At 42.8% G+C, this 25716-nt stretch overlaps 1 protein-coding gene across 5 annotated transcripts in view; it reads left to right on the forward strand.

Moving 5' to 3' along the window:
* The window catches only part of tenm1 (teneurin transmembrane protein 1), a 1268320-nt gene that overhangs the window by 826525 nt on the left and 416079 nt on the right, over positions 1-25716 (forward strand). The gene's annotated exons all lie outside the window — the stretch shown is intronic.

Raw genomic sequence — 25716 nt, forward strand, 5'->3', positions numbered from 1 at the left:
AAACATTCTCTGCTCGTATGAGTACAGCTCTAGTTTTTAAGCCCCTCATCATCTCTATATATATAAATGTTTAAGATATATATATAAATAACGTGTATATAATGATCAGTTTCAACATTGAGCAACTTTAGTTCAAAATAGAAAATCAAAAATATATCATACCCTATATATGCTATTAAAGTAGTGCTGCAGCCATTTATTTTTTTCTGATTGCTGGTTAATTAATTATTACAAGTACATTATAACATGTTTCAGTTCCTCTAGAATCATAGAATTGTGCAGAAGGAGCCCATTCGGCCCATCGTGCCTGGGCCGGCACGTTGAAAGCAGTATCAAATTAGATGCACTCCCCTGCTCTTTCCCTGTAGCCCTGCAAATTTTCCCTATTAAAGTATATATCCAAGTCCCCTTTGAAAGTCACTTTGTATCTCTAAACTATGCCATAATATAATTTTCACTGTTAACACTCCAGTTGTTGAATAATTAATAGGGAAACCTAAAGTTATATAAGCTTGCAATTATACATCTACTTATGTGTTGATGCAAAGTAGTTTTGAGTGTGCATCAATTCAAAATTAGTAGCATAATTCTGGAACCAGGTCCTGAAATGCACCAAAGCCAAGCACTAGAAGATCTGCTTCTATCAGCCCATTGGGTCTGGCACCTTGTGACGTGTAACTCCAGTGCAGTGTGAAATGGGGTTTAAAAAGTGATTGTGTGATCCGTTGGACTTCTTGGGCACTTTATATATTTAGTGCAGAGCCCTTACAATGTTATACAGTACAAAAGTGGGTGCTCCCAGACACACTCTCCTAACATTAAAAAATAATCACCAGAAGAACGTAGCTCTGAGCATATATGCTCAGCGTTGTCTCGTAGCAGATAGAATGTATGCAAACTGAAGCATTGATAGTCCACAATGAAGTAAAAAGCTGTGTATACTGAGATAAAACAAGAAAATGCTGGAAATATATGGCTGTTGCATCAGTATCTGAAAAGAGAAATGACAGATTTCAGGCAGGGAGCCCAATTGGGGATATGCAGTTCCAAATAAAGGCCTCCACCCAAAATATTAAGCCATCTTTTCACTTTTAAAATAATGATAGACCTGCTGTGTTTTTTTTTACATTTCCTGTTTTAATTTCAGATTTCCAGTATTTCTTTTATATCTTTGTTGTTTACACTGAGCTAAGTGATATCCATTTGAACAAATAATTTCTGGAATTTTTTTTACCTTAAATTTTCATTGCCATCTCCTTAATTTTGCATCAACATGCGCAGCAAAGATAAAAGACGAATGCTGGAAATCTGAAATAGAAAGAGAAAATATAGGAAATGTTGCATACTCCTATAAAACACAGATGCAGTTAGTATGATTGAGTCTTTAGCAGACTTTCAGATAGAATCATAGAATGGTTACAGCACGGAAGAAGGCCTTTCGGCCCATCAAGCCCGTGCCGGCTCTCTGCAAGAGCACTTCAGCGAGTCCCACTCCCCCACCCTTTCCCCGTAGCCCTGCAAATTTTTTTCCTTCAGATACTTATCCAATTCCCCTTTGAAAACCGTGATTGAACCTGTCTCCACCACGCTTTCAGGAAGTGCATTCCAGATCTTAACTACTCGCTGCGTAATAAAGTTTTTTCTTACGTCGCCTTTGGTTCTTTTGCCAATCACCTTAAATCTGTGTCCTTTGGTTCTCAACCCTTCTGCCAATGGGAACAGTTTCTATCTGCACTGTCCAGACCCCTCATGAATTTGAGCACCTCTATCAAATCTCCTCTCAATCTTCTCTGCTCCAAGGAGAGCAAACCCATCTTCTCCAGTCTGTCAATGTAACTGAAGTCCCTCATTCCTGGAATCATTCTCGTAAATCTTTTCTGCACCCTCTCTAAGGCCTTCCCATCCTTCCTAAAGTGTGGTGCCCAGAATTGGACACAGTACTCCAGTTGGGATCGAACCAGTGTTTTATACAGGTTCATTATAATTTCCAAACTTTTGTACTCTATATACATCTATTTATGAAGCCCAGGATCCCATAAGCCTTTTTAACTGCTTTCTCAACCTGCCCTGCCACCTTCAACAATTTGTGCACACATACCCTCAGGTCTCTCTGTTCGTGCACCATCTTTAGGATTGTACCATTTAGTTTATATGTCCTCTCCTCATTCTTTCTACCAAAATGTATCACTTCACACTTGTCTGCGTTAAATTTCATCTGCCACATGTCCGCCCATTTCACCAGCCTGTCTATGTCTTCCTGAAATCTATCACTCTCCTCCTCACTATTCACTATACTTCCAAGTTTTGTGTCATCTGAAAATTTTGAAATTGTGCCCTGTACACACACGACTAAGTCATTAATATATATCAAGAAAAGCAGTGGTCCTAGTACCGACCCCTGGGGAACACCACTGTATACTTTTCTCCAATCCAAAAAAAATGTTCACCACTACTCTCTGTTTCCTGTCACTTAGCCAATTTCATATCCATGTTGCTACTCTCCCTTTTATTCCATGGGCTTCAACTTTGCTGGCAAGCCTATTATGTGGCACTTTGTCAAATGCCTTTTGGAAATCCATGTACACTATGTCAACTGCATTACCCTCATCAACCATCTCTGTTACCTCATCAAAAAACTTGATCAAGTTGGTTAAACACAATTTGCCTTTAATAAATCCATGCTGGCTTTCCTTAATTAATCCACACCTATCCAAGTGCCTGTTAATTTTGTCCCTGATTACTGTTTCTAAAAGCTTCCCCACTACCAAGGTTAAACTGACTGGCCTGCAGTTGCTGGGTTTATCTTTATACCTTTTTTTGAACAATGGTGTAACATTTGCAATTCTCCAGTCCTCTGGCACCACCCCCGTATCTATGGAGGATTGGAATATTATGGCCAGTACCTCCGCGATTTCCGCCCTCAATTCCCTCAGCGGCCTAGGATGCATCCCATCTGCTCCTGGTGACTTATCTACTTTAAGTACAGCCAGTCTTTCTACTACCACTTCTTTATCAATTTTTATCTTATCAAGTGCCTCCACCACCTCCTCCTTCACTGTGTCTATGGCAGCATCCTCTTCCTTGGTGAAGGCAGATGCAAAGTACTTGTTTTATACCTCAGCCATACCCTCTGCCTCCATGCATAGGTCTCCTTTTTGGACCCTAATCGGCCCCACCCCTCCTCCTACTACCCTTTTACTATTTATATGCCTATAGAAGACTTTTGGATTACCTTTTATGTTGGCAGCCATTCTATTCTCATACCTTCTCTTTGCCCCTCTTAATTTCTTTTTCACTTCTCCTCTGACCTTTCTAAATATAGCCTGATTCTCAGATGTATTTGCAACCTGGCATCTGTCATACGCACTCTTTTTCTGCTTCATCATATTCTCTATCTGTTTCGTCACCCAGGGAGCCTGACTTTAGTTGCCCTGCCTATCCCCCTAGTGGGAATGTATCTCAACTGTACCTGAACTAATTCCTCTTTAAATGTAGCCCATTGTTCCAGTACGGTTTTGCCTGCCAATCTTTGATTCCAGTTTACCCGGGCCAGATCCATTCTCATCCCACTGAAATTGGCCTTCCCCCAGTTAAACATTTTTACTGTAGATTGCTCTGTGTCCTTTTCTATAGCTAATCTAAACCTTATGATACTATGATCACTGTTCCCTAAATGTTCGCCTACTGACAGTTGCTCCACTTGACCTACCTCATTCCCCAGAACCAGATCCAGCAAAACCGCCTCCCTCATTGGGCCAGAAACCTACTGATTAAGAAAGTTCTCCTGAACACACTTCAGAAATTCTTCCCCTTCTCTGCCCTTTACACTATTACGATCCCAATCTATATTAGGATCGTTGAAATCCCCCATTATTACTGCTCTATAGTTCTTGCACCTCTCTGTAATTTCTCTGCAAATTTGCTCCTCCATATCTTTCCCACTATTTGGTGGTCTATAGAATACACCTAGTAGTGTAATGGCACCTCTATTACTTCTTAACTCTAACCATATAGCTTCTGTCCTTGACCCCTCTAGGACTTTCTCCTTAACCAATACTGCCACACCTTCCCTGTCTTTCGTGAACACCTTATAACCAGGAATATTTAATACCCAATCCTGCCCTTTTATGAGCCAGGTCTCAGTTATTGCCACAGAATCCTATTCCCATGTGGCTATTTGTGCCTGCAGCTCAATTATCTTGTTTACTACACTAAGTGCATTCACATACATACACTGTAAACCCATCTCAGACCATCCTGTATGCTCTCTTAGTTTGACCCCACCTAATACCTTACCATTTCTTACTTTAGTGCTCTCTGCCTCTCCCAATGCTTTGAGCACTTTATTTCCCCTTTCTAATGTTACATCCTGGTGCCCATCCCCCTGCCAAATTAGGTTAAACCCTCCCCAACAGCACCAGCAAACGTCCCCGCGAGGATATTTGTTCCGGCCCTGTTGAGGTGCAACCCATCCAGCCTGTACAGGTCCCACCTGCCCCAGAACTGGTCCCAATTCCCCATGGAATCTGAAGTCCTGTACCATCTCTCCAGCCACGCATTCATCTGCTCTATCCTCCTATTTCTATACTTACTCGCACGTGGTACCGGGAGTAATCCGGAGATTACTACCTTTCCTAGCTCCCTAAAATCTGCCTGCAGGACCTCATCCCTCTTTCTATCTTGCAGCCAAACAAGTCTCATCAAATATTTGTCAAACACAAGCTAGAGTTTAGAAGAACGAGAGATGATCTCATTGAAATATACAAAATTCTTACAGGGCTTGACAGGGTAGATGAAGGGAGGATGTTTCCCCTGGCTGGGGAGTCTAGAAGCAGGGGTCACAGTTCTCAGAATAAGGGGTCGGCCATTTAGGACTGAGATGAGGAGAAATTTCTTCACTCAGAGGGTGGCGAACCTTTGGAATTCTCTACCCCAGAGGGCTTAGGATGCTCAGTCGTTGAGTATATTTAAGACAGAGATCGGTAGATTTTTGAATATTAAGGGAATCAAGAGATATGGGGATAGTGCACGAAAGTGGAACTGAGGTAGAAGATCAGATATGATCTTCTGGAATGGCAGAACAGGCTCGAGGGGCCGAATGGCCTACTCCTGCTCCTATTCCTTATGTTCTTATATTCTTATAAATGTATAGTTTCATAATCAGTACCCCCCATTTAACATTTGCAATTCCTAACGCATAATCAAAATAGATTATTTTTCAGTATTTTCACTATCAATGGGTCCCGTTATGCATTTCCTATGATAATTGGGACACTGATTTTTCTTTTCAGAAACCAATTGTATGGGCAAAGGCCATTAGTGCAGGACAACACCACAGTTGAAAGGAGTAAAAAAGACGACAAGCTGTATCAGGAAGTAGTAGTTATATGGTGCCAACCTTGGGTTTTATGAAACTACAAGGAAAGACGGAGAACAGTAAAGAGTTTGTTTTTTGAGATCTGAGGCAAGAATGAGTTAGAGCAGGAGACGGTGAAATGACTTTTGTTTTCAACATGTTGAGGATGTATTGATACCATGAATTTTATTGCTGAAGCATAATTTTTTTTTAAAGTTATATTGATGCTGTACTATGTGGACCATTGTAGTAGAATGCCACAGTGCTGGTGTCTATCTCACCATCACCTCTCTGAACCCCTCCACTGTCTCTGAATAACCACACTGCTTGTCCAACATCCAATATTGGATGAGCAGGAATTTCCTCCAACTAAATATTGGGCAGGCTGAAGCCATTGGGGGGAATTTTAACCTAAAAAAACAGGTGGGTTTGGAACATGGGAGTAGTTAAGTTGTTAAAAATCGGTATCCCGCCTTGAACCCGCCTACTTCCGGTTTTAATGGAGGCAGAATGCAGGGCGGGCAGCCAACCCGCTGCCAGGAGGCGGGACGGCAATTTAAATATTTTAATGAGGCTAGAAGCCTCTTCTTTAACCTCCATTTTGTTTTTAACTGTAGCTGTTCGGGTTTTCCACTCCTCGTAAAACCCGACAGTTACAGCAAGGCAAGGACTGCTACATCCAGGAGATAAGTGCCTTTACACTAAACTCCTGGATCCAGGGTCCCTGCCTAACCCACCCCCTGCGATTGGAGGCCCCCTCACAAGACATCCGATCACCTTCCCAGACCCCTCCCCACCCACACCAATGATCTTGAGACCAGCCACGATCCTCTGGTGGCTGCCCTGATCTTCCTTCTGCCACCCCAAACCCCCAATCCTCCGGAGGCCTCGATCAGCTGAGTGCTGCAGGACTACCCACCTGGAGCCAGTCAGCCTCTCCATCTGGCTGACTGCGGGTGGAAAACAGAGGCTTTAGACACAAATCAGGCCCTGCTGTTCAAGTCAGCAGGTCCTGCGGGAAAGCCTCGGAGACCCCCGCGCCTTCCCCATGAAAATCCAGTCCATTATCTTTGGCCCCCGCCACAAGTACTGTTTTCTTGCCAATGTTTCCATTCCTGGCAACTGTCTGAAGCTGAGCCAGACTATGCGCAACCTTGGTGTTATGTTTGACCCCGAGATGAGCTTCTGACCACATCCGCTCCATCACCAAGATTGTCTACTTCCAACTCCGTAACATCACCGGACTCCAACCCTGTCTTAGCTCATCTACTGCTGAAACCCTCATCCATGTCTTTGTTACCCTCTAGACTTGACTATGCCACTGCTCTCCTGGCCAGTCACCCATCTTTCATCCTACATAAACTTGTGCTCCTCCAAAACTCTGCTGCCCATATCTTAACTCACACCAAGTCTTGTTCATCCATCACCCCTGTGCTTACTGACTTACATTGGCCCCTGGTCCAACAACACTTTAATTTTAAAATCCACATCCTTGTTTTCAAATCCCTCCATGGACTTGCCCCTCCCTATCTCTGTAACCTCCTCCAACCCTACAAGCCTTCAAGATCTCTGCACTCCTCCAATTGGCAGCCATGCTTTCAGCTACCTTAGCCCTAAGCTCTGGAATTCCATCCCAAAAACTCCACACCTCTCTACCTCTCTCTCCTTTAAGACGCTCCTTAAAACCTACCTCTTTGACCAAAGTTTTGTCTGTCCTGATCTGTCCTGATATCTCCTTCTGTGGCTCCGTGTCAAAAATGATTTCATTGATATCATTCTTTTTAAGGGCCTTGGGACATTTTGCAACATTAAGGCACTCTATGGGGGGGGGTTCTCGGGAGGGTCAGCGGGCATGTTTGGTGGCGGGTCAGGTGGGATCATTTTTTTTTTGACCGTGGGTCTGCCACCATTTGCCTTTCCTAGATGTTGGGTCTGTCAGCGCTGAACAGACCCGACACGCAGTGGTACTTCAAGTCAGTATGAACTTGTTAACAGCGCATTAAGAAGTATTTTGACATCACCTTTACATTTTATGAGGTCGCCCATGGGGTCCACGCTGCTCGGGGATCACGTCAGGTAAGCAGGTCAGGAGTTGTACGACCATGGAATTACTTCATTACTTGACAGCTGCACATGTGCTATAAAAGCTCCCATTTCTCATCAGTTCACTTTCCAAGCTCGGAAGCCATTACTTGCTGCATTTGGAAGACAGTTTGAGCTTTATGCAGGTTGCAAGTGTTTGGAGTAAACTCTCTATCCAGTGTCACCCCATTGGAATAACCTAGATTGGGTATTATGCAATGTGAAGGGGTTAATAATGAATAATCTTGTTGTGCGGGGTCCTTTAGGGAAGAGTGACCATAACATGATAGAATTCTTCATTAAGATGGAAAGTGAAGTAGTCCAATCCGAAACTAGGGTCCTAAATCTAAACAAAGGAAACTACGAAGGTATGAGGAGGAAGTTGGCTATGATAGATTGGGGAGCTTCATTAAAAGGCATGATGGTGGATAGGCAATGGCTAACATTTAAGGAACGAATGTATGAATTGCAACAGTTATACATTCCTTTCTGGTGCAAAAACACAAAAGGAAAAGCGGCCCAACCATGGCTAACAAAGGAAATTAAGGATAGTATTAGATCCAAAGAGGAGTCATATAAAGTTGCCAGAAAAAGTAGCAAGCCTGAAGATTGGGACCAGTTTAGAGTTCAGCAAAAAAGGACCAAGAGATTGATTAAACAGACTGAAAAGCTTCTACAAGTATGTAAAAGGAAAAGATTAGTGAAGACAAATGTAGGTCCCTTACAGTCAGAAATGGGAGAATTTATAATGGGGAACAAGGAAATGGCTGAGCAATTAAACAAATACTTTGGTTCTGTCTTCATGGAAGAGGACACAAATAACTTCCCAGAAATGCTAAGGAACCAAGGGTCTAGTGAGAAGGAGGAATTAAAGGAAATTAGTATTAGTAAAAAAATTGTGCTGGAGAAATTAATGGGACTGAAAACCGATAAATACCCAGGGCCTGATAATCTGCATGCCAGAGTACTAAAAGAGTTAACCATGGAAATAGTGGATGCATTGATTGTCATCTTCCAAAATTCTATAGATTATGGAACAATTCCTGCAGATTGGAGAGTGGCAAATTTAACCCCACAATTTAAAAAAGGAGGGAGAGAGAGAAAACATGGAACTACAGACCGTTTAGCCTAACATCAGTAGTAGGGAAAATGCTAGAGTCTATTATAAAGGATGTGATAACATGGCACTTAGAAATTATCAACGGGATTAGACAAAGTCAACATGGATTTATGAAAGGGAAATTGTATTTGACAAACCTACTGGAGTTTTTTGAGGATGTAACTGGTAGAATAGATAAGGGAGAACCAGTGGATGTGGTGTATTTGGATTTTCAGAAGGCCTGTGATAAAGTCCCACATAAGAGGTTAGTGTGCAAAATTAAAGCACATGGGATTGGGGGTAATATACTGGCATTGATTGAAAATTGGTTAACAGACAGGAAACAGAGAGTAGGGATAAATGGGTCTTTTTTTGGGGTGGCAGGTGGTAACTAGTGGGGTACCGCAGGGATCAGTGCTTGGGCCCCAGCTATTCACAATATATATCAATGATTTGGATGAGGGAACCAAATGCAATATTTCCAAGTTTGCTGATGACAGGGAACTAGGTGGGATTGTGGGTTGTGAGGAAGATGCAAAGAGGCTTCAAGGCAATTTAGACAAGTTGAGTGAGTGGGAAAATACATGGCAGATGCAGTATAATGTGGATAAATGTGAAGTTATCCACTTCGGTAGGAAAAACAGAAAGGCAGAGTATTATTTAAATGGTGATAGATTGGGAAATGTTGATGTACAGAGAGACCTGGGTGTCCTTGTACACCAGTCACTGAAAGCAAACATGGTGCAACAAGCAGTTAGGAAATCAAATGGTACGTTGGCCTTCATTACAAGAGGATTTGAGTACAGGAGCAAGGATGTCTTATTACAGTTATACAGGGCCTTGGTGAGACCACACCTGGAGTACTGTGTGCAGTTTTGGTCTCCTTACCTAAGAATGGATATATTTGCCATAGAGGGAGTGCAGCGAAGGTTCACCAGATTGATTCCTGGGATGGCAGGACTGTCGTATGAGGAGAGATTGGGTCGACTAGGCCTGTATTCACTAGAGTTTAGAAGAATGGGGGGATCTCATTGAAACATATAAAATTCTGACAGGGCTAGACAGACTGGATGCAGGGAGGATGTTTCTCCTGGCTGGGGGTTCTAGAACGAGGGGTGACAGTCTCAGGATACGGGGTAGGACATTTAGGACTGAGTTGAGGAGAAATTTCTTCACTCAGAGGGTGGTGAACCTATGAATTCTCTACCACAGAAGGCTGTGGAGGCCAAGTCACTGAATATATTTAAGAAGGAGATAGATAGCTTTCTAGATGCAAAAGGCATCAAGGGGTATGGGGAGAATAACCTTTTGTGATCTACTGAGATCATTGAAAGGTTTGCGCCCATGCAGCCTGGTCTTCCTGACGATATCCCTGCTTGTGTCCTCCTGTGCAATGTGCAACCAGGCTGCGTTGATCTCCTGGGGAGGTCTCTTCCGCCCATTGGAAGGGAAGAGAACCTCCCTGCATGCTGTGACTCCCTCCATAAGCATATGGAGGGAGTCATGGGAGAGCCTGGGTGCAGACGTGCACCTTTGTGCAGTGCTTGTTTGCAGCACCTCAGTGCTGCAGCACAGTAGTAGTCAGACCCGCTTCCTTCAATTGGCCCGGGAAACGTGCTAGGCGGGCTTAACAAGCCCAATCAGTGGAAAATCATTTTTGACAGCGGGCTGGAGCTGGCAGCGAGGTCGGGACCCGCCACTGGCATCGCCCGCCACGGACTCACCAAGGTTGATTAAAAAATCCAAGTTGTTGTTGCTGCCACTCTCATTTTTACAATATTGCCCAGGAAATACGGTCATCCAAAATAATGGTAAAGTTAAGTCAAGGTCCATTCTCTCTGATGTTATATATTAATTGCTTTTATTTTTAGAAAAAGTTCTTTTCAGAAAAATAGCACAAAGTTCTTCATTAAATTAGAAAGACAATTTTATTAAGACACCAAAAGTGACCTTGTAAAAATTGTTTCAATTAGGCCTTGGTAACACCTATTTTTTACTAAATTATTGCCGGCCACAATAGATTTTAAGGTAGATTGGGAAACTAGATTAAAAGATTTGATGGTTGATAAGCAGTGGCAAACATTTAAAGAAATATTCCAAAATTCTCAACGAATATACATTCAATTGAGAAATAAATACCCCACAGGGAAAGTGGTCCAACATGGTTAATAAGAGAGGCTAAAGATAGTATTAGATGAGAGAAAAAGGCTCATAATGTTGCCAAAAATAGTAGTAAGCCTGAGGATTGGGATGATTTTAGAATTAAGTAAAGGATGACCAAGAAATTGATGAAGAAAGAGAATATCAGAATAAACTAGGAAGAGACATAAAAACAGATTGTAAAAGCTTCTATCGATATGTAAAAAGGAAGAGATTAGTGAAAGTAAACGTGGGCCCTTAAAGGCAGAGACAGGAGAAATTATATTGGGGAATAAGGAAAAGGCAGAGACATTAAACAAATACTTTGTATCTGTCTTCACGGTAGAAGACAGAAATAACATTCCAGAAATAGTGGGGAATCTAGGGGCCAGCGAGAATGAGGAACTTAAAGATATTAGTATTAGTAAAGAAATTGTACTGGAGAAATTAATGGGACTAAAAGTCAACAAATCCCCTGGACCTGATGGCTACATCCTAGGGTTTTAAAAGAGGTGGCTACAGAGCTAGTGGATGCATTGGTTTTGATCTTCCAGAATTACCTAGGGCTGAAAATTCAGTAGGGTTAGCGCCCATTTTGCGGCGCTAGAGGGCCTAGCGCCGCAATGATAGCCGTTTCTGAAATTCACTTCGGCGCTGCCATCGGCGTTAGCCGGTTGCGCTGCGCCGGCACCGATGACATCATCGGTGTGCGCAGCGTCCCGGTTGCCGTGGCAACGCGCCCGAACGCCGAAATTCAGTTGCGGCCGCCTCGCCCGTGGCAGCCGCAACTAAGACTCTGGCAACCGAGTCTTACACAAGTTAGCGCCGGCGCATTAAGGTCGTGTGGCGGCCGGCCGCTTTCCCGCCGGCCGCCTGCCCGCACCTCCCTCCCCGGACTCCTCCACCCCCCCCCCGCGGAACAGATGCGTCTGGCCTGCAAGCCTGGCACTTGTCCGAGGTGCCGGGCTCATTTTTGAAAAAATCAAACGGCCAGCGATCGGGTGAAGGCAGCGCCTCCTTAACGGGAGGAGGAGGCCTGCACTTCCCCAGCCTGCCGCACCACATCGGGTGCCGCAGCGCCGGATTAGCGCCGCAATGCGGCACTCAGCGCCCATTGGGAGGCACTCACGCCCGCCAGTAGCGCCGGCAGCCGTCTGGGCGCGGGGCTACTGAATTTTTGGCGCGCGCAAGGGAATTAGCACCGGCGCTAAATTTCCGGCGCTAAAGCCCTGGCGCGGCGTCAACTCAATTTCTAGGCCCTAGACTCTAGAATGGGTCCCCACGGATTGGAAACTAGTAAACATAACCCCGCTATTCAAGAAAGGAGGGAGAGAGAAAATGGGGAACTATAGACCAGTTAGCCTGACATCAGTAGTAGGGAAAATGCTAGAATCTATTATTAGGACGTGGTAACAGGGCACTTAGAAAATCATTGGGCAGAGTCAACGCGGTTTTATGAAAGCAAAATTGTGTCTGACAAATCTGTTAAGAGTTTATTGAGGTTGTAACTAGTAGGGTAGGTAAGGGGAACCAGTGGATGTCCTGTATTTGGATTTTCAAAAAGCATTCCATAAGGTGCCACACAACAGGTTATTAAACAAAATTAGGGCTCATGGGATTGGGGGTAATCTATTTGCATGGATCGAGGATTGATTAACAGTCAGAAAACAGAGAGTAGGAATAAATGAGTCATTTTCGGATTGGCAGGCTGTAACTAGCAAGGTACCACAAGGATCAGTGCTAGGGCCTCAGCTATTTACAATCTATATCAATGACTTAAATGAGGGGACCGAGTGTAATGTATCCAAGTTTGCTGATGATACAAAGTTGGGTGGGAAAGTAAGCTGTGAGGAGGACACAAAGAGTCTGCAAAGGGATATAGACAGGTTAAGTGAGTGGGCAAGAACATGGCAGGTGGAATATAATGTGGAGAGGTATGATACCCACTTTGTTGGACAAATAGAAAAGCAGAATATTTGTTAAATGGTGAAAGACTCGGAAATCTTGGTATTCAGAGGGGACCTAGGTGTCCTTGTACACGAATCACAGAAAGTTAACATGCAGGTACAGCAATCAATTAGGAAAACAAATGGTATGTTGGCCTTTATTACAAAGGGATTAGGGTTTTAAGAGTAAAGAAGTCTTACTACAATTATATAAGGTCTTGGTGAGACCACACCTGGAGTTTTTGCCTCCTTTCCTAAGGAAGGATATACTTGCCTTAGAAGGGAATGCAACGAAAGTTCACTAGACTGATTATTGGGATAAGAGGATTGTCCTATGAGGAGAGATTGAGTAGACTAGGCCTATATTCCCTAGAGTTTAGAAGAATGAGAGGTGATCTAATTGAAGAATATAAAATTCTTAAAGGGCTTGACAGGGTAAATGCTGGGAGCATGTTTCCCCTGGCTGGAGAGTCTAGATCTAGGGATCACCATCTCAGAATAAGGGGTTGGTCATTTAGGACTAAGATGAGGAGAAATGTCTTCACTGAAAGGGTTGTGAATCTTTGGAATTCTCTACCCCAGAGAGCTGTGGATGCTTAGTTGTTGAGTATATTCAATACAGAGATCGATAGATTTTTGGATACTAAGGAAATCAAGGGATATGGGGATAATGCGGGAAGGTTGAGGTGAGGTAGAAGATCAGCCATGATCTTATTGAATGGTGGAGCAGGCGCGAAGGGCTGAATGGCCTACTCCTTCTCCTGCTCCTAGTTCTTATGTTCTTATTTTTGTTACTCCTTTGGGCAGCTTTATGTTGTTAAGCTAAGAATTGGCCTATGACTGTCCCAAAAGTATTTCAAAAAGAACCTTTACACCCAATAGAGAAAGAAGATTTTTATCCCATCAGCCTGGTTTGATTGAGCCCATTTTCCACAGCTGAAAGTGACATGTCTTCAACCACAGTGGCCAAAGCTGTACAGCTCTTGTTAGCACTAAAAAGACAGATCAAATCAGATACAGAAGTGCTAAACCATTTAGTACTCCCTTTGAAATATAAAATCTTGATTTGTTTAACAATTTTTCATCTTTATGAAAATGTATTTAGGAAACCTTTTTTCATTTGCTTATGTTAACTTAGTTCACGTCACAAAGATGACAAAGTACAGATGAAAAAAGCCATTAGTAGATAGTGTAGTAGTTATATTACGGGACTAGTAATCCACAGAACATGTGTTCAGAATCACAACATGGCAGTTTGAAAATTTGATTTCAATTTTAAAAATCTGGAAATACTTTTTTATAAGTTCGTATCAGTAGAAATGACCATGAAGCTGTCTGATTGTCGGAAAAACCCAACTGGTTTACTGATGTTCTTCAAGGAAGGAAACTTACCATCCTTACCCGATCTGGCCTATATGCAACTCCAGTCCCACATCAATGTGGTTGACTCTTACCTGCCCTCTAAAGTTGCCTAGCAAGCAACTTAGGTGTGTCGCAGCTACACTGCAGTGGTTCAAGAACAAAGCCCAGTTTCGGTTCCACCAGGACCACTCGGCTCCAGAACTCATTGCAATCTTGATCCAATCATTGACAAAAGAGCTGAATTCCAAAGCTGACATGCACCCTTGACATTAAGGCAGCATTCGATCGAGTGTGGCAGCAAGGAGCCCTAGTAAAAGTGAAGTCAATGAGGATCAATGGGAAGGCTCTCCAATGGCTGGAGTCATACCTAGCACAAAAGAAGATGGTTGTGGTCATCTTAGCCCTCGGACATCGTTGCAGGAGTACCTCAGGGCAGTGTCGTAGGCTCAACTATCTTCAACTGCTTCATCAATGCTCTTCCCTCCATCATAAGGTCAGAAAATGGATTATTCACTGAAGATTTACAGTGTGCAGCTCCATTCATAATTCCTCAGATAATGAATCAGTCCATGCCCACATGCAGCAAGACCTAGACAACATTCAGACTTGGGCTGATAAGTGGCAAGTAACATTGTCGTGGCTACTAGAACAGGTCAGAGGCTAGGTATTCTGTGGCTAGGTATTCTGTGGCTTTTCTCCTGAATCTCTAAAGCCTCTACTCCACCTACAAGGCACAAGCCAGGAGTGTGTTGGAATACTCTGCACTTGCCTGGGTAGGTGCAGCTGCAACAATACTCAAAAAGCTCAACATCATCTAGGACAAAGAAGTATAATTGATTGGCAGCACATCCACCATCTCAGACATCCACTGCCTCCACCACCTGCACACAGTGACTGCATTGTGTACTATCTACAGAATGCACTGCAGCAACTCATCAAGGCTTCTTCAACAACACCTCCCAAACCTGCGACCTCTACCACCTAGAAGGAAAAGGACAGCAGGTGCATGGGACCATCATAACCTCCAAATTCTCTTCCAAGTCACACCCATCCCAACTTGGACATATATTGTCATTCCTCCATCGTCGCTGGGTCAAAATCCTGGAACTCCCTTCACCACATGAGCTGCAGTGGTTCAAGAAGAAGGTCCACCACCACCTTCTCGAGGGCAATTAGGGATGGGCAAAAAGTGCTGGCCTTATTAGCGACGCCCACCTCCCAAGAATTAATCTTTAAAAAAAAACCTTCTCAAGGCAAATAAGGATGGGAAATACAATGCCAGCATCCCAAGATTTGTTTTATATTTGGCCCATCTAATTCATCCTTCCATAGGAACCCGTGGTCCCTCATCACAGCATCCAACAGTCTCCTAAATAATTCCAGAGTATTTGCCTTCACAGCCCTACTTGGGCGCTCATTCTGCCTAATGATTATTCTGCGGCTCAAGGAGTGCTTCCTGTCATCAGGCTTGAACTTGTCTTTGACACCTGTACTTTGTGATCTTTGCGACATGAACTATGTCAGGCTCTTGTATGGGTATAAGCAAATAAAAAAATACATTATCATGAAGATGAGAAATGTTCCCTTGTCCTGAAGTGATAGTTCAACTTAGAATAGTATTTTGGGTTTATCTTATCGATTCCATTTATATGCCTCCAAAAAGTTATCCTTTCATTTGCCGCCTTTCAAAGCTGAATTGTGAATGAGTCTTTCTAGCTTTTCCATGTTGAAATGCATCATTATGTAAAAAGTCAAGAGATTGTTATGTTGGCAGTGCCCCTTTAAAAAGATATTGCATGATTTGCTTTTAAAGTCATTCTTTATTCTTCACAAGACTGTGTAAGACAATAGTTGCACATTGCTCTGAATACAGTATAAATCACATCATATGTTTAACAGATCTGGAACAACCTAGACCCATGGGCCGCAGAAGAAAATGCAGTAGAGCAGATCACTGGGTCATGAAAGAGTATACATATGTTTTTTTTTAAAACAATGCATTTTTAATAAAAACACTGAACGCGTAGCCATAGCAATCCAGCAAGGCTGTTTAGATAGCAATACCCTGCAATGGTTTCATAATTCAACAAGAATGCATTCACCCCTTTCTATCACATCAGAAATGGAACTCATTTCAAAGAATTGCCTGAGTATTGATGCAGGGATGAATTTGTCACAAAAAAGGATGTACAGGATAATAGATCCAGGCTTGGTTGTATGAACTACAGTATTTCACTTCAAAGTGAGAAAGCTCCTTCTAAAAACACATTCCAAAGTAGCACCTTCACCAATAAGTTATATTCATCTTTGTGACAAATGAAGTACAAACGATATAACATCTAGAATCTTCTCCTTCACAAGTAGAACACTTCCCTCCGCTGTTCATTCTTGTTTTCCTTTACATTATGAGCAAGGTTAAGAATTGGTAATACTTTTAAAACAGAATAGTTTTGCCCAACCCTTAGAAGGGCTCCTTGTTCTGCATCAGAGTTGTTGCTATGAAATCAGATGCAAACCAGTTTTTAAATATTTGCCTGCAGCTCCCCAATGGCTTAGTGAGCTTATGCAGTGAGTAGCTGAAGAAGGTCCAGGTTTGATCCCTGATGTGTGCTGAGTTTGCTGAACTCAGGGCCGTAGTGGGAGTGTTACAATTAGTGAGGGGAAAATAAACCAGGATTTTTTGATTCGGACCCCTGCTAAACAACCCCTGCTGGAAGTGTGTGTGCAAGACATTCAATACAGGTAGGTTGGTCTCAGTTGCAATGCCAATTAAGTAGCAACACCATTTCCTTTGCTGCTGATTCAAATGAATAAATATGATGGCATGCAGAGCAATAGCACTGACTGTTCTGAACATTCTACATTCTAACTGGGAGCCTAAGAGAGGAGAGCAGTAGACTGGGACTGGCCAGTAATGCTGGGGAGAGAGGAGTTACCACATCATTTATATCCAGAATGATTGGGTCAGTTTCCATAGTGACTATCCAACTGTGTTCAGCGTTAGATCTTCACTACAATGGTACACTTTAGGCCTCATCATTCTGCTATTGTCACACCAGTAGTCATATATATACTTTATTTATGATAGACATCTTGGATGGCAGAAGAATGACTAGCGATTCAGGACCTAGTCAAGAGCATAAATCTTAATATGTCAAAGTCTTGATATTTCAAAGTTTTTGGCTTGTTCAATTAACTTCAATACATAGAGACCATACTGTATTTCACCCTTAAAAATAAACATGCCTTTATACGTTTAAACAGATATGACCTCTCTCATTCTTTTGAACATAAATCTCACTCCCAATATTTCAGTAATGTTGACAGCTCTGCTATAAGCACAACGTGTGTATCATAAATAAAGTATACATATGACTGCTGGTGTGACAATGGCAGAATGATGAGGCCTAAAGTGTATCATTGTAGTGAAGATCTAACATTGAACACGGTTGGATAGTTAATATTATATGTGGCCCCATGAAGTGTGGTGGTATGCTGGTCCTTTTCATTATAGAACTAGTTTTTTCTTTAAAAACAATTGTGATTCAATTGAATATGATTTCTTCTCAAATTTTCCTCTTCCTAATTTTGTTAGGCAAGGGTATTAAAGGATATAGAACCAAGGCGGGTAAATGGAATCAAGATACAGATCAGCCATGATCTAATTGAATGGCGGAACAGGCTCGAGGGGCTAAATGGCCTAACCTTGTTCCTATCTTCCTATCTCACCAAAAAAAAATTGTAAAATATAACCTAAAACTAGTTCCAAAAAAATGGATTTCTCACTGATGTTGCTCACAGTTAGTGTCATGTCCAGAGCAGGATTGTGAAGTTTAGATACTAATGTGGCCTGTGCCTTTAAGACCACTGTAAATAGACAAATCTGAGTAATTGTAGCTGCATATAAGCTGCTGAAACCCATCAGAGGAAAATCGTAAATGGTTGTAAATTTCAGGCTCCAGGTCAATGACTGCTTTTCTCTTTTTTAAGATTGTTTTGCATCTGTAAAAAAAAATCAATATCTGGTGTTTGTTGGACGTGTGCTAGACGCAAGACTTTTATTTATATATTAGCAGATCTCGTGGCATTGCTCATGGAGAACATACTGCTTTATACCAACAGGGTTCTTGTGCCATGCAATGTGCAATGTATTATTATGGGAGCTTCTGGTTTACAGTAATTGATAAGCCAAATAATGTTTTTATCGAATGGTATTCTAGGAATTTGTTCAATGTCGAGGGATTGAGTCCTGTGATTCTGAACATTTTTATTTGTTATTACTTGTTGGTTTTATTATGTACAAAATATCTTATTTTTTAAAAGCAAAGTTGGTAGGTAAGATGTACCAGGTTGTAGGTGGGTACCAGCTCTGTAACAGCACTGGGGAGTGGTGGAAGATTAGTAGGGTTTGGCAGAACTGAGAGGTCCTGGGCCTAGTTAGCAGTGGGAATTAGTTGTGGTCTAGTTAGAATTGGAGTAAGGTACTGGGGCTCAGAAGCATTTATCAACATTTTTGAGGACTGGGGTCATTGTGGATTTTAGGACTCTATGGAGTTCTTGCTTGGTATTAAAATTGATATTTTTCAAACATCTTTTCCTTTACCCAGATATGAATTGAAAAATAGCACCTAAAACTAATTTCCAGGAAGATTTTAAGGAGAGGCCTAGGGTTTGTTAGAACTGGAGGTTGTTAAAGTGTGGCAGAACTTTGGGGGGAAAAGAGTTGTGCTGTCTAAAAAGATTGGGGGAAGGTTCTAAGGGTTTGGAGAAGAGCGTGAAGCACTTTGGGAAGTAGGAGAGCAGAGAGGATATTTCTAATGTCGGAGAGTATTGGGGAGAGTTGTCCCAGAGTTTGCAAGCCTTGGGGAAGTCGTGGGTTCTGCCAGTATTGGGGAAGCGGGTCTGTAGCTATAAGAGCATTGCTAGATCCTGGCATATGGAAATATTGAGAGGGGTTCCTAAGGTATAGAAGTAATGTGAATGATGTACTGGGGTCTGGCTGTGACAAAACGGGGTCTCATGAACTGGGAGCAGTGGAATGCTTCCTGGGACCTGGATTGTATGCGGTTCTGAGATGCAAGAGTACTGGAGATAAGGGGTCCAAGGTTTTACAAGCACTGGGGAGAAGGATCCTGGGGCGAAGATCACCTCGTACAAGATGTGATCTCCTGGACTAGTTTTGATCATCTAAGACGGTCAGAGAGGAATTTTCCAGGTTTTTCCCCCTAATTGGCCTTGCTTTTTATCCTCTCCCAGGAGATTCCATGGCTTTATGTGGGTGGGGAATATAAGGCATCACAACTGGGACAGACTGGATGAACCTGGAGGTCTTTTCCTGTCCGTCATTTTCATATGTTTGTGTTAAGGAGAGGCATTGTCTGTCAGTGTGGGAGGGAGCAGGGAGAACTGGCAGGAGGCAGATCAGGTGAGAAGCCCAATTTTCACAGTGGAGAACAGTGTCACCTACAATGGAGACAGAGGTGGGAGGATTCAATCAGACCTAAATTAAATAAATAAATACATTTAATCATGCCAGGCAGTCATGATGGAAGTAATGTGATAGGAAAGTGTTACAGAAAGTGAATGTTATACACTGTATGCAAGACTTTCAATATATTACACATAGACATTGAGAAATAAAGGTGAAAAGCCAAGACCTATAATGCAGGGCACCACCAAGGTTGAAGAGTAGCAGAGATTTTAAGGCTCATGTTTCTAAAAGCTTGTAGATTCTAGGAGAAAAGGAAGGATGAGGGAGGGATGAAGTTTCACAATTTTGAGGTTCTGGGAAAGAACCAGTTACAATGGAACATGATACAAAGGTTTCAAGATAGAGTGAGAATGTCAGATGGCACAGAAGAAACTCAGGAGGAACAAAACAAGAAAGTTCAGAGAAACAATGATGATAGTAATGTCCATAAAATAGAGAGCCAAGAAAGGTTGCAATATATATATATATATATATATAAAGAGAGAGAGAGAGAGAAAGAGAGAAATAGAGGCTGGAGGGGAGAGAAGGACTGAATTATCGATTAACAAGCATTTCCTTGTATCCCTTCCATTAGTTTGGGAAGACCCTGTCCAGATATAGAGGAAAATTGAAGCAAAATACTATGGATGCTGGAAATCTGAAATAAAAACAGAAAATGCTGGAAAAATTCAGCAGGTCAGATAGCATGTGTGGAGAGAGATTCCGCTCGACCGTGGTTGACAGGGCCCCTCGACTCTGTCCGTTCCATTTCCTGCATTTCTTCCTCTACCCCTTCCCCTCCCTCCCAGAACCACAATAGGGTCCCCCTTGTCCTCACCTTCCACCCAACTAGCCTCTACATTCAACGGATCATCCTCCACCATTTCCGCCACCTCAAGTGCGATGCCACCACTAAACACATCTTGCCCTCCCCTCCCCTTTAAGCATTTCAAAGGCACGTTCCCTCCGCGACACGCTGATCCACTCTTCCATAACCTTCCCATGCAAGCGCAGGAGATGCAATAACTGTCCTTTTACCTCCTCCCTTCCTACCGTCCAGGGCCTCAAACACTCGTTCCAGGTGAAACATGATTTACTTGTAAGTACTTCTTTCAACTTAGTATACTGTATTCGCTGCTCATGATGCAGTCTCTTCTACATTGGGGAGACCAACTGCAGATTGGGTGATCACATTGCTAAACACCTCCATTCAGTCTGCAAGCATGACCCTGAGCTTTTGGCCGCTTGCCATTTGAATTCTCCACCCCACTCCCACTCTGACCTCTTTGTCCTCGGCTCCTACACTATTCCAATGAAGCTCAACCGAAGCTCGAAGAACAGCACCTCATCTTTCGATTAGGCACTTTACAACCTCTGGACTCAACATTGAGTTCAACAACTTCAGATGATATCCATTGATCTCATTTTTTCAGATAGATGGTGCTGGTAATGGTTCTGCTGTTGCCATTTACAGCTCCTCTAGACCCATCTTTTGTTTCTTTTATTGTCCCATTACCACCCCCTTTTGCCTTGCACCATCATCCCTTTTGTCATTTAATCTCTCCTGCCTTCCACCCTATCATAGACTGTGATGAAATATTCATCATCATCACTGCCTGTGACTGAGATCGGTTTCAGTGTCATTTCCCTTCCCCCAGACCTCATTGTATTGTGTACTGGAATGTGCTGTATTGTATACTGGAATGTGCTGGAATGTGCTGTGTGTAGGGCTCCGCCCATACCTGGCCCCGTTTGTAGGCTGGCTCAGTCTGGCCTCAGCCTCCAGAAGGAAGACATCACTCTCTTTTACGTGTTACGTTCTAAGTTAATAAAAGCCTTGTTTTTGTTCTGCTAACTTCAAGTCTCGGAATTATTGAGGCACATCATAGACTTTCCCTTTTGTTCTTTCCTTCCCTTCCTCCCAACCCTCTTTTCCCTGACTCTGCACTTGCTTATATAAACTGTTAAATATCTAACATCTTCCAGTTCTGATGAAAGAGCATCGACCTGAAACTATTTCTCCAAAACTGTTGCCTGACCCACTGAGCGTTTCCAGCATTTTCTGTTTTTATATTAGAGGAAACCCCTGTGTGTTCTCTCAGTTATTATTGTAATAAAGTCATCTCCCTAGTACATTAAATTTACGCCAGACAGAGCTAATGCAGATATCAGTTTGAATTCTTGTAAATTAGTCTTGTACTCAAATTATACTCTTCTGAATCTATAGAGGGAATGTGTTTTGAATTTCACATTTGTAAGTGAATATGTGAACAAGAGAGATTGTAATGTTCCATATTCTGCTTGTACATTTGCATGTGAAACAACCTTGACATGTTGTCAAGTGGTTTTTGAAGATCTGACACAGGAAACTATTATAATAACAGAGGCCTTGCAGGTCATTGTCTCAGAGGAAAAATTGGTGCATTGATAAACTTAATTACTGCTGCTTTAACATCTCTAAGAAAGTATAAATTCATCATTTTTCTTTGCCTCTTTTGACAAGCCTTCTCTAATGGAGGGCGTATAAGTGAGTAAACCTGGCAGCAAAAAAAAATTCTAGTGCCATCTGATGGTTTAGGTGGTTAAGGCACCCATAAACCACAGGAAGGCTTTGGGTTCATTCCCAGTCTGTACTGAGTTGGCTTATCTCTGGATACTGCAATTAACCTCAGCACCACTGGATTAGGGAGGGGAAAAACCTGGGTGAGCTATTTGAAGACAGCCAATGCCTGTGGAACTGTATTTCAACAATGGTTCAATGGGGTCAAAATTGGCCTTTGCCAGTAGTGCGAAATGGGCTCATAACAAGTCGGCAGCCCATTTTACACCGCGCCTGACCTTCCATAGTGAAGGGTTATGGGGAGCGGGCAGGGAAGTGACTTTGAGCCCAAGATCAGCCATGATCTTATTGAATGGCAGAGCAGGCTCGAGGGGCCAAGTGGCCTACTCCTGCTCCTATTTCTTATGTTCTTATGTTCTTTACCATTGACTTGATTTGAAGTCAGGGCACCAAAAAGGGACTGCACTGCAGTGATCTGTGGCAGTGTAGTAAATCGACCAGTTCCTATGCTGAGCCGGCCTGCAGGTTAGCCTCGTGGGGGTAATGAGATGCACAGTTCCTTCTATGCCTCCTTACTGAACCATTGCCTACTTAAACAGACCTCTTCTAAGACATCATTAAGGGAGTGGCATGGTCTGCAGGCTGGTGGAATAGTTCATCATAGTTGGCCTGGTGCTTTGGTGTGTTCTTATTTTGTGTGCCTCTCTAATTTTTTCTTTCTCCTGTTCCTGTTCTGCCTCCATCATAAGGACATAAATGTGAATGGCCCAAATGAACCCTATGGTAAGAATTTCCATGACAGAAGGTGGGAAGTACAAGATTTCCCTTCCTGAAACCACTGAAAGGCAGTATGCAGAATCCTTTCTTAGCAGCACAGCTAAGAAAATATTTTTCTAATCCTTTCAGTCAAAGTTGATGCTCCTTCCAGCTCCACAGGAATTTTAACAAATTTTTTAAAAAATTACCTGAAGTTGCAACCATGGAGGTTGCTGCAGAATCCCGACACCTGCCCCGCTCAGCGGCGACTAATTTCTCGATGGGGTCCTTCAACAGGCTTTAGGCCTTTACATGCTATGGAGGCCTGACGCCTGTTTTAGCCGTCTGCCTAAATGTAGTCGTGGGACCAACGCCAGCGCAGATTGTGCACAGGCCATCCCACTGCTATATTGGTCTGCTTTGTGCCCATTTTACACCCGAAAAACAGGTGCAGCGCATACCGATTTTTATCCTGTATTTCAGACAAATATTGTAGACTGTGAAAATCTGTGAACTCAGCCTTTCCTGGTTTGATAGGTAAGGCAGATAACATACATCTCTTTCCTAGAGGCTTAACTTAAGTCAGGTGCAATTCTAGGGTAAATGACAGAATTTCTGGGACAAGAGGTTTTGTCCTCATTATCCTTTTATTTGCATATACATGCACCATTTTGGAGGTCGGGGGGGGGTGGGGGAGGGCACAACTTTTGCCAGAACCCTGTTTGACCAGAATTTAGCATGAAGTTTAAAACAGTTGTAACTCTGGCATATCTGACTTACACTTCAAATTTCGGTCCCCTACGCCAGAACTACGCCACTTGCGCCCCGTGCCCCCACCCCGCATAAATTGTGGAAATTCGGGCCCCTAATTTTGTGCTTGTGAAGAACACCAGCTTTTCTTTCTCTCAGCTTTCTGAGCCTGATGGAATCCATTTCTGTACTTTCTGGCAATAAACTCAACTGGCAGAAGTCCAAGTTGTCTGTCGGTGGAGGAGTGCTATATGATGCGGGGGATCTGAGAGAGAGAGAAAAATAATTGGAAGTGTGTGGGGAGAGCCACTGAAGTAGAAGTGATCAGTAAACGAGCACTCTAATTAATTTTGTTACGTTTCCTCCAAGTATTCCCTCTGGCTGTAGATTCTTCTTTCAAAATGTATAAGTGGGCTGTATGATAACTATCAGGTATTCTACCCTCATCATGCTAAGAAATAAATCAATCCAAGCAGTTGCTGTGTGGTGATGAGTAATGACCTCCTTTAGTCCCACAAGACCATCTACATTTACATTATTATATATTTTATAGAATATTATTCGGATGTCCTTCACTTGTGTGATGGGATTCTGCTATAACTCAGGGGTTAATGTGCTTTAAAAATTCTGACAATAAAAGAAAAAGCTTGCATCAGAAAAAGTGACCATGAAGCAGTTAGATTACCATAAAGGCCCAACTGATTCACTAATGTCCTTCTGGGAAGGAAACCTGTCGTCCTGGCCTGTATGTGGCTTCAGTGTGGTTGACTCTTAGCTGCCCTCTGAAGTAACCTAGAAAGCCACTCATTTGTATCAAATCGCTAGCAGCAGTTCAAGAAGGAAGCAATATATGCTGGCCACGCAAGCGACGCCCACATCCTGAGAGAGATTTTTTTTTTAATTAACAGCCCAGTACACAAGTAATAATGAACACTTGACTGAGGTGCACCAGAGGGATGCCAGCACTTCTAGATCATTGATCATAGGAAGATATTTGTGGAAAAATAACTGAAATGCAAGTTGTGTGCAAAGGCATGAGCTAACTTGTGCCACTTATCGTCTGACATTTTAGCATTAGAACCTACACCTTAGTGGAATCTGTTCAAGTTTTCATGAGCCTCATTATAGTACAACCCTCTCATTAAAGAGGCTCAGTTTTTGTAGAAGGTTTACTAAATACTCAGTTATTTTTGGGATGCAGTTTGAGTCAAAACGTATAGTGGCACCATTACGTCAATTGCATCTATCCTTTCCCTCACCATAAAGGATCTCTCGGATTTACTCATTCAGTCAAACTTGAGTTAATCTGTTAATGACAGTAGGCAAGGCTACTTCCTGGAAGTAATTCTTCCAGATATTAACAGCCATGACATGCCTGAAGGATACAGGCACCACAGGGATCTCCAGCAGAATATGATTTGACACTTTGCTGGGATGAAATGCAAATAATCATTGTTTGGTTCAAAACCTTGATAATCATCTTCTAGCATATGACCCAAATAGTCTGTGCCGCCTTAGGCTGATAGAGAATAGAGAACGGATTGTCTAAATCCCAGTAGATCAGTGGAGACACATATAGATAGGGCTGCATTCATCAGCCAGCTTAAAATCTTAGATAAGAATTACTGGTCCTCAGTGAGGCTTAGATCTGCTGGTTTAGCACACTGTGTTATTAACTGAAGATATTGTGAAAAAATATGGTTTTTTTTATACATTCACCAGATGTTGGCATCGCTGGCAAGGCCAGCATTTATTGCCCAATTTATTTGGCCTGAGAAGGCGGTGGTGAGCCGCTGCCTTGAATCGCTGCAGTCTGTGTGGTGATGGTACTCCCACACTGCTGTTAGGGAGGGAGTTCCAGGATTTTGACCCAGTGACGATGAAGGAACGGCGATATATTTCCAAGTCAGGATGGTGTGTGACTTGGAGGGGAACTTGGAGTTGGTGGTGCTCCCATGTGCCTGTTGCCCTTGTCCTTCTAGGTGGAAGAGGTCGCAGGTTTGGGAGCTGCTGTAGAAGATGCCTTGGCAAGTTGCTGCAGTACATCCTGTAGATGGTACACACTGTAGCCACGGTGCGCCAGTGGTGGAGGGAGTGAATGTTTAAGGTGGTGGATGGGGTGCCAATCAATCGAGGCTGCTTTGTCCTGGATGGTGTTGAGCTTCTTGAGTGTTGTTGGAGCTGCACTCATCCAGG

Source organism: Somniosus microcephalus, chromosome 1 (assembly GCF_052327205.1).
Source record: "Somniosus microcephalus isolate GS21.2 chromosome 1, FLI_Smic_1.0, whole genome shotgun sequence".
Lineage (NCBI taxonomy): Eukaryota > Metazoa > Chordata > Chondrichthyes > Squaliformes > Somniosidae > Somniosus > Somniosus microcephalus.